The sequence below is a fragment of the Nannospalax galili genome, unplaced genomic scaffold (assembly GCF_000622305.1).
Source record: "Nannospalax galili isolate Female #2095 unplaced genomic scaffold, S.galili_v1.0 scaffold261, whole genome shotgun sequence".
Classification (NCBI taxonomy): Eukaryota; Metazoa; Chordata; class Mammalia; order Rodentia; family Spalacidae; genus Nannospalax; species Nannospalax galili.
The window spans coordinates 2,022,717-2,032,649 of record NW_008345226.1 but is presented as its reverse complement, the minus strand read 5'-3'; positions in this window follow the sequence as shown (position 1 = coordinate 2,032,649).

The window sequence follows — 9,933 nt, the reverse complement described above, 5'->3', positions numbered from 1 at the left end:
ATACAACCAAAAAAGAAAACTATAGACCCATATCTTTAATGAACATAGATGCAAAAATTCTCAACAAAATACAAACTGTATACAGACACAAATCAAAAAGATCATCTACCTTATTCCAGAGATGCAGGGATGGTTCAATATGCCTAAGTCAATCAACGCCATAAATCATATAAATGGACTCAAAGATAAGAATCACATGGTCATCCCAATAGATGCTGAGAAGGCCTTTGACAAAATCCAGCATGCATTTATGTTCAAAGTCCTAGAGGGAATTGGACTGGAGGGAACATACCTCAACATAATGAAAGCCATATATAACACACCCACAGCCAATATCATTCAAAATGGAAAAAAGCTGGAAGCATTCCCATTGAAATCAGGAACCAGACAAGGCTGTCCACTATCTCCACTTCTCTTTAACATAGTTCTTGAAACTCCTGCAAGAGTAATAAGAGAAAGAAATTAAAGGAATAATAATTGGAAAAAGAAGAGATCAAACTATCCCTTTTTGAAGATGATATGATATATCTAAGAGATGCCAAAAATTCCACCAGAAAATTCCTAGAAATTATCAACTTGTTCAGTAAAGTTGCAGGTTACAAAATTAATCTACAAAAGTCTGTAGCCTTTCTCTATACCAATAAGAAGCAATCAGAGAAAGAGTACATGGAAACACTCCCTTCACAATAGTTGCAAAAATAAATAAATAAAACATCTCAGAATAATCGTGACCAAAGACATTAAAGACCTCTACAAAGAAAATTTTAATTCCTTAAAGAAAGAGATTGAAGAAGACATCAGAAGATGGAAGGACCTCCCATGCTCATGGATTATAAGAATTAATATTTTGAAAATGACCATTCTCCCAAAAGCCATTTATAGATTCAATGCAATGCCAATCAAAATCCCCATGACATTTTTCACAGAATTGGAAAAAACCATCCTAAGATTCATATGGAAGCACAAAAGACCTCGGATAGTCAAAGCAACCCTGAGCACTAAGAGCAATGCCGGGGGGATTACTATACCAGATATTAAACTGTATTACAGAGCTATAGTCATAAAAACAACATGGTACTGGCGCAAAAATTGACCCATAGATCAATGGAACAAAATTGAAGACCCAAATATGTGTACATTCAGTTTCAGCCACTTGATATTGAGAAATGAGCCAAGAACATTCACTGGAAGAAAGACAGCATGTTTAGCAAATGGTGCTGGCAAAACTGGATCTCCACCTGTAGAAGAATGAAACTAAACCCCTATCTTTCACCTTGCACAAAAGTCAACTTCAAATGGATCAAAGACCTCAATGTGAAGCCTGAAACTCTGAAACTGTTAGAAGAAAACATTGGCAATAACCTACAAGATATAGGTGTAGGAAAGGATTTTCTAAACCGGACATCAACTGCCCAGGAAACAAAGTCAAGAATCAACAAATGGGACCTCATTAAACTAAAAGGCTTCTGTACTTCAAAAGAAGCAACCAAGGAAGTGAAGAGAAAACCCACAGAATGGGAGAAAATCTTCACCAGTAATACATCCAACAAGTTTTAACATCCAGAATATATAATGAACTCAAAAACAAAGAATTAAGAAAGGAAGTAACCCAATTAAAAGATGGGCTAAGGAGATGAACAGAGAGTTCTCAAAAGAAGAAATAAAGATGGCCAAGAAGCATCTTAAAAGGTGTTTGACATCACTAGTAATTAGGGAAATGCAAATTAAAACCACTTTAAGATTTCATCTTACCCCAGTCACACTGGCTAAGATCAAGAGAACAAATGATACCAAATGATGGAGAGGATGTGGGGAAAGGGGAATGCTCATCCACTGCTGGTGGAACTGCAAGCTTGTTCAACCCCTATAGAAAGCAGTGTGGAGAACTCTTAAAATACTGCAAATGAACCTACCATTTGACCCAGTTGTACTACTCCTTGGCATATACCCAAAGAACTCATCCTATTGCAGAGACACTTGTATAGCCATGTTTGTTGCTGCCCTTTTCACAATAGCTAAGATATGGAAGCAACCTAAGTGTCCCTCAACTGACGAGTGGATAATGAATGTGGTTCATTTATATGATGCAATTTTACTCAGCAGTAAAGAAAGAAGAAACCATGAACTTTGCAGGTAAATAGATAGAACTAGAAACTTTTATACTAAGTGAAGTAACACAGAGTCAGAAAAAAACAAAAACAAAAAAAAAGGAGTATGTTCTCCTTCATATGTGGATCCTAGCATCAAATCCTTATAAGTGAATATGTATCCAGACATAACTGCAGGAACCAGGATAATGAAGAGGAACCAGGGAAGTAAAGGAAAAGAAAGAATCTGAAAGAGAGGAACAGTAGAAAACAGGTGTTAACAAGGGAGATATGGATAATAATGGTTTTTTGGGGGGTTTTTTGGTCTTTTTGAGACAGGGTCTTCCCATAGCCCCAGTTGTCCTGGAACTCACAATGTAGACCAGGCTGGCCTTGAACTCACAAAGATATGTTTGTCTCTGCCTCCTGAGTGCTGGGATTAAAGGCATGTGCTACCATGCCTGGCTAATAATGGGGTTATTTTAAGGGGAAGGGGGAGGGAAGGTTATACAAGCAACCTAGGGGATAAAGGGAAAGAAGGAGCTCAAGAGAGGTGGGACCATAGGAGAAGGGTATTATCAAGGGAGAAATGGAAAAAAATGGGGGCACCTTAAATGGGGAAACCATGATGGAAGGGTTAGACAATGTGAGAGATAAACAATGCCTAGCTAGTTTTAGAAAACCAGAGAGAACCATATTAGGCAACAACCTACTGAAAAATTAACATACAACCAGATCAAAGGATGTAATATATGTCTAGGCAAGGTTTGTCTGAGAGCATTTAGTCTTTGTCCAAGGTCTATCTACATGGCATATGGTAATTAAAAGGACCAGACTGGTAGAACTAACTTTCTTGGATGTTTAAAAGCCATACTTTGAGGCCTATACTAATTTAGTCAGGGGGACATAAAGGACAGTTTTTGCTCCTTGCCCTCCTAGGTTGACTAAGTTCCACTCTTTCTAGAGGACTATGAGCATCTCTCAAAATGTCCTATAATGGTGGTGGTCACCTGTCCTCTTGATCAAGGAGGCCGAGAGAACCACCAGATGGACTTGAATCAGTGTCCCGTCTATAAAGTGGAGGGTCAACACAGAAGAATTATTTCCTCCATGCTTCCTAGCGAAACCATCCATGGTCGAGCAGGACCTTTGACTTATCTTCACATAGGCGGAATTGGTAAAAGAAAGGAGCCAGGGGCTCCTCCCAATCCCATGTGACCCCTGAGGAATAGATCCTCAAACAACCTTAAGAGTAAAAATAAATTGGTTTATCTGGGCTAAGCCTAGGTTCTTAAACACCCAAAAGGAAAGTATAACCAAAGATTAAAGGGGTCAATATAATTTTTTAAGAATCCATGTGGGTAGCTAAAGGCTACATAACAAGAAACAATGCCAGACAGGAAATACCTTCCTTTGAGATATTGGCCAAGGTGGCGCTAGAGACTCCCAGACAGTAACCCAGCATAGAACTGGGAAAATGAACAGCAGACCCCAATCTTATCTAATGTAATATTGACAACTGATTGCTGCTAGATGAGGAACAGCTGATGTTCCTAAAACAAGGATCTCTAGGTAGGCTGACTACATTCAGCAGACAGACAGACACTGGAGAATGGCTGGGGGTGTTGACAACACAGTGGACAGTAACAGGGATGACAGAGTATATTGGCTCCAGTGTGTGGAAGGGGGGAGGCTATGGGAGGGTGGCATTTGGAAAGTAGATATATAGATGAATAAGATTGTGTGGGATGTTCTGTATGATATACACACAGAAAAATCAACAAATTAAAAAAGAAAAGACATATTTCAGTAGGAATCATAAAAATTTACTTCATGTTAGATAGTAGAGGTGATAAACATTATCAGTGAAATCTACCTGATGACTTTCTATCCATACTCAGGTGCTAAGGATCCGAGTGTAACTGACTGTGACTTGGTCTGTGGGCATGTCTGTAAAGCATTTTCTTGATTGTTGAGTGATATGGGAAGGCCCAGGCGAATGTGAGTGGTGCTACCCCTGGGAAGGTGGTATGGAGATCTTCTTTAAAGGGTGAAAACTCATTCAATTGTATATCTTACAGGGTTTATACTGAGTTCAATATTGTATAACTGTATTAATTCAACTGTGAACCTAAAAATTTACAGCCACTTTTGAAACAGATGAATCCTTGCTCTGGAGCGTTTTACTGAATATATTAAAGCTATATTGAAATGCTTCTTCTAATCATGTGGTTATTAAATTTAAAAAATTAAAAATAATGATTATTCAAAGCATAAAAATTTGCTCCTTAATAATTAGTAGATGTGTAAAACTTTACCATTGAAACCTACTTGATGAGTTTATAACCATGCTCAGATGCCAAGGATCTCGGAAAGTAACCGACTGTGACTAGTAATAATCAGATATATAGAGATTAGAACTGCATGTGCAAACATCTTAGTGTTAACTGCATTAAAATGAATTTTTCTGTATGAAACTGCATATTTTAATAAGGAAATGGAGATTTTTTTTAGAGGTTAAAACCTCATTTAATTTTTTATCTTATAGGGTTTATACTGAGTACAATATTGTATAACTGTATTAATTCAATTGTAAAACCAAAAATTTACAGCCAGTTTTGAAAGAGATGCATCTTAGCTCTCGAAATTGTTATTGAATATTTCAAAGCTGTTGTAATGAAATGCTTCTTCTAATTATGTGGTTATTAAATAATTTTAAAAAAGAGTTATACATGTGGTCCTGGTTTTAAAGACATGAAAGAGTGATGGAGAGCAGCTGTTGCTGTGATTAAACATTGTGATGAAGGGAACTTATAGAAGGAAGAACTTATTTGAGCTTATGGTTCCAGAGGAATTAGTCTGTCATGGCAGGGAGGCATGGTGAGATGGCTAGAGCAGGAGCAGAAACAGAAAGCTAAGGGCTCATATCTTCGAGCAGGCCCAGGAAGCAGAGAGCAACTGGAAATCTGGCAAAGCTTAAGAACTCTGAAAGCCCGCCCCCAGTGGTGTACTTCCTCCAGCAAGGTCATATTTCCTAAGACCTCCCTAATCAGCGCCACAAACCAGGAATGAAAATGTCCAAATACATGGAACCTATGGGAGACATTCTCATTCAAACCACTACAGATTTACATTGTTGGTTTTTTATTTTGCTTTAATCTGATTGTTCTTGTGCCCTGGTTCTTCCCTTTTGGAATAAGAATTTCCATTCTGTGCTATTATATGTTGGAAGTATATATAACTTGTTTTTCATTTTATATGAGATCATTTTCAAGGGGACCAGGAACGTTTATAAGTGTTGGGATTTTTAAAGACTAAAACACTTTTAAAAGTTAAATTGTGTTTTATATTATTATATTAACATGAGATCTTGGAGACAAGGGATAAAGGGTTATGGTTTAAAACTGCTGCATTTGTATGTCAAGTTAACAAGGGGTTGAATGTCCTGGTTAGCTTTAATTCTCAACTTGACACAGCCTAGAGTCATCTGAGGGGAGAGCCTCAACTGAGTCATTCCCTAGCCCACTGTGGAAGTAGCATTCTCTAGATGGATGGTCCTGGGCTGTTTAAGGAAGCTATCTGAACGTGAGTCTATGAGCTAGCAATGTTCCTTCACGGTTTCTACTGTACTTCTTTGGCTGTGAGTGACTTGCTCCATTAGTGATCCTGTCCTGCCTTCCCTCAATGATGGACTATAACCTAAAATAAGCTAAACAAACACCTTCTTCCCCCAAATTGCTTTTGGTCATGATATTTATCACAGCAACAGAATGAAACTAGAATACTTCAGAAGGATACAGTTTCTTTGTGAGCTCAAATTTTTTATTATACTCTTATAGTTCAGATATATCTACTTTCTCCTAGTCTGCTTGGTCATCTCTTTTGATAGGTAATACTATCAGGATCCAGAATCACCTAGGATACAAACCTCTAGATAGGTCTGTGAGGGAGTATCTAAACTGGGTTAACTGAGGTGGGAAAAACTACTGTAAATATGCACAGCACCAGTCTACATACTGGGGTCCTAGACTAAATAAAAAGGGTAAAATAAGCTGAGTACCAGAATTCATCCTGTTCTCCTTCTGACTATGAACTGGTTATAACCAGCTGCTTCAGGCTTCTGTTGCCACAGCTTCCCCAGTACAGTGGACTGTATTTTCAAACTGTGAGCTAAAATAAACCCTTCCTCTCTGCTTTTGTCGGGTTTACATCACAGCAACAAGAGATATAAATAAGACGTTACTCTACATTTCCTTTTTCCTACTTTCTGTGTATCCTCCCTCTTTTATTTATTTATCTTTTGACCCTTTGGTGTATTGTAAACACTATTGTAGGTACTAGGGATCTATAAGATCAAGCAAGTACTCTGCCTTTATGAAATTTTTATAACATACTATCAGGAACCAATTATGTCTGATACCTTATTAGTGTTTGAGATCTTTCTTCCCTGCAGGAGTAAATAATGCTACAGAGGCCCCTAATATAAAGGGAGTTGAGCTCCTTTAATAAGACCTATAGTTTGAGAAGTTTTGGACACTTAGGAGTTCAGGCCCCAGGGTTTGTTATACTTTTCAAGTTAGATGTGTTTTCCTGATGCCGGCTAAAATCTTTATAGCAGGAGAGATCACATGGGTCCCTGCCTTCCATATCTTCCTTCTACCTACAGCTGAGCATGAACAACCTTTCTTTCTTAACGCACAGACTAATGCTGAGAAAGTTTGTCATCTCTATAGAATAGAGAGCATTGACATGTTATTTTCTGAGACAAGTCATGATGTCTTTGTTGCCTTTGGATGACACTGCCAAGAAAAGCAATGTGTAATTGTCAATTCTCAAGATAAAAGAATGGTAGACCAATCCACACCACCTACTAGACATGACTCTTGTTATGATTTCTATCTCACTGAGTAGGTTTTAATATTGACCCTACATTATTTTTATACTCAGTAAAAGCCATAATTTATAGACTGGCCTAGATGATTGGGCCTCCATTGTCTCTTGGGCCTTTTCTATTTATTGCTTCTCTCATCTTGTCTTGGCAACAGTGCCTTCTTTGATGTCCTTTGAACACATCAAACACACACATGCTCTACAGTCCTGACTCAATAAATGTGTTTACCTTCATCTGAAGAATATAAACGGTGTGAGCACAGGAGTTTTGTTTCTTTAGTGATCCGTGTCAATCATTTAGAACATTGCCCAGCATTGATTAGTGTTCGATATACTTTTAGTGAGTTAGAAGTAATAAAACATCTTACTGCTTGTGTTTTGATATCACTACTAATGATGTAGTTTTCCATTTATACGATGTTATATTTTGTTTTCAGTTTGTCATCAGCTTCTTTTTATCTTACATGTTCACTCGTTTATAAGGCTGTTCTCAAGCCTTGAAATAAATGGACTACAGTTTACTTAGCCTTGCCCTGTAGCTTGACTTGTTTGCCTACTGCAAAGAGCATGTAGCTCAATGTGTGTTTATAATTAGATTTTAGCAGCATGTTTTCAGAGATAGAATTCATAGGTCAATGACAGTAAATAATGCATTATTGGTTATTGATGCACACAGTTTTAGACACAGAATGAAGATCATTGTGCTGTGTAACATTGTTTTGCTGGTGGACACCTGTTTCTATAGGCTAAATCAAGGATCAAGGTGAAACCAGAATGAGTTATCAAAATCAAAAACCTAGAAGTCTAGATGAGAAAAGCATTTGGCTCTAGCAAGGACACAAATAGTAACCTTCTTATACTGTTAACAGCATGTGTGGCTCAGCCTTGTTACACATTCCCAGATTGATTTTCAGTGCCACTGAGAATGTGGCCAGTATATTGAAGCCACAGTCTAGAAACAAAACTAGAGAATAACTGTACATCTGCCCCAAAGGAAGTTCTGCATAAATTGTCTTTTGAGAGGTACTGGCTTCCTACTAGTTATTGGCATTAATTTTCTATTCACTTTTTTGATGAGGAAATTGGTGGGTGGGAATGTAGAATGAAGTGGGTGTGCACGTGCAGGTAATTCTGCTTAGAATGCAGGACCATTTTCTTCCCTCCTTTAATTCTAACTTTTTCCTTTGGCTTTTGAGAACTTAAAATGAAATTTTTGAATATATCTGCTCACCCAAGCCTCCCCTCCCCTCACTGAATCCATACTGTACGTTTTCCACTGCTTTTCTGCTGCTGCTACTACCAAAGCTTCTTTCTCATGCCCTGCCCTGTGAGCATCTCACGTCTGGTTTCAGTGAAGACTGCACTACATGTGGTCGAATAAGCCATCAGCGGGCAGTTTCTGGGACATAAGTGATTTGTTAGTCCCAGTCTCCTAATGGACCTGAATTTTTTCAAAATCCTTTTAAATATGGTCTTTCACTCAGAGGTTCTTAAAAGTTGGTCCTCCAAATTCTAAGCATCCTCCATCAATCTTGATGACCCATATGGGGTCTGTGAGGTTACAGCTATTTCATTATAATACATAAATGTTATTTGTTTTTTGTAGGTTCTTCTTCCATTGGTAATGCAAAAGCAAAGCTAATGAAAATTGCTGGAGCATCAGTACATGTTGAGCCACTAGCACTAGTGTATTGGTCATCACTGTATTCATTTATATGTACTCATTGTTAAAAGGGAGTCAGTTTTGCTTAAGTTCTTAATGAAGCAGTAGAAGTTCATTCTGTTCCATCTCAAATCTGAGTGTAGTTCTTTTTACTATTCTGTGTGACAGAAGTATGCATAAAAACTTCTGTTTCATGCTTAAGTAATGTGTGATTAAGTCTGAGCTTAGCTAGTGGTTTTATTCAGAAAGTATAACTTGAAAGAACCTTTGACAAGCAAACTATGCTTATTCAGACTTATACATGTTTCACAGATATTTTCTCCAAAATGAACAAAGTAAGCCTGCCACTTCAAAGTAAAACTGACAGCATTTGTTGCCAATAATAAAATAAGAACTTTTAGGTAAAAATTGGATTTTAGGAAACATGCATATGCCATCATGAACTTGACAACTTCAGTTCTTAAATATTTTTTAAATGAGATCAGTGGTAATCTTAATGCATATGGCATTTAAATATTGTATGTGATATTGTGATTTATAATAAGATACAGAGGTCTCTTCTTATCTGGGAGAGACACACTCTAAATCCTCATAGTAGGTGCCTGAAAGCTTGGATGGTACCAAGTCCTACATGTGCTGTTTTTTATTTTTTAGTTTTTTTCCCCCTGCTTGATGCCTAAGCAGCTGTAGAGTGAACAGAGCAGGTAAGTGGACAAAGGACAGTTCATGTCTCAAATGGGACAGAGTGATACAATGAGATATTTCCTCACAATATACATAATGGCACACTATTTAAAGTTTAAGAATTGCTCATTTCTAGAAAATTCTACTTTGCTTTTTTCTGTCTATAGTTGGCCTTGGGTAACAGAAAGCACATAAAATGATGACTGAGGACTGGAGGATGGCTGAACAGTTAAAGCACTTCTTGCTCTTCCAGAGGATCCAGGGTTGGTTCACAGCACCCACAAAGCAGTTCATAGCCATCTGTAATTCCAGTTCCAGAGGACCCAATTCCCTATTCTAGTCTTCAAAGGCAATGCACATATGTAGTGTGCTTATAATATACATGCAGGGAAATGACTCATATACACAAAAATAAAAATAAATCCATCTCCTTTTTGTTATTGAGGCAGGGTCTCCCTGTAGCTCCAGCCAGTCTGGAATTCACTATGTAGATCAGACTGATCTCGATCTCACAGAGATCTGCCTGCTTCTGCCTCCTGAGTGCTGGAATTAAGGTGTGTACCACTGCATCTGGCAAAAAAAAAAAATCAGTCTTAAAACAATTAAAAT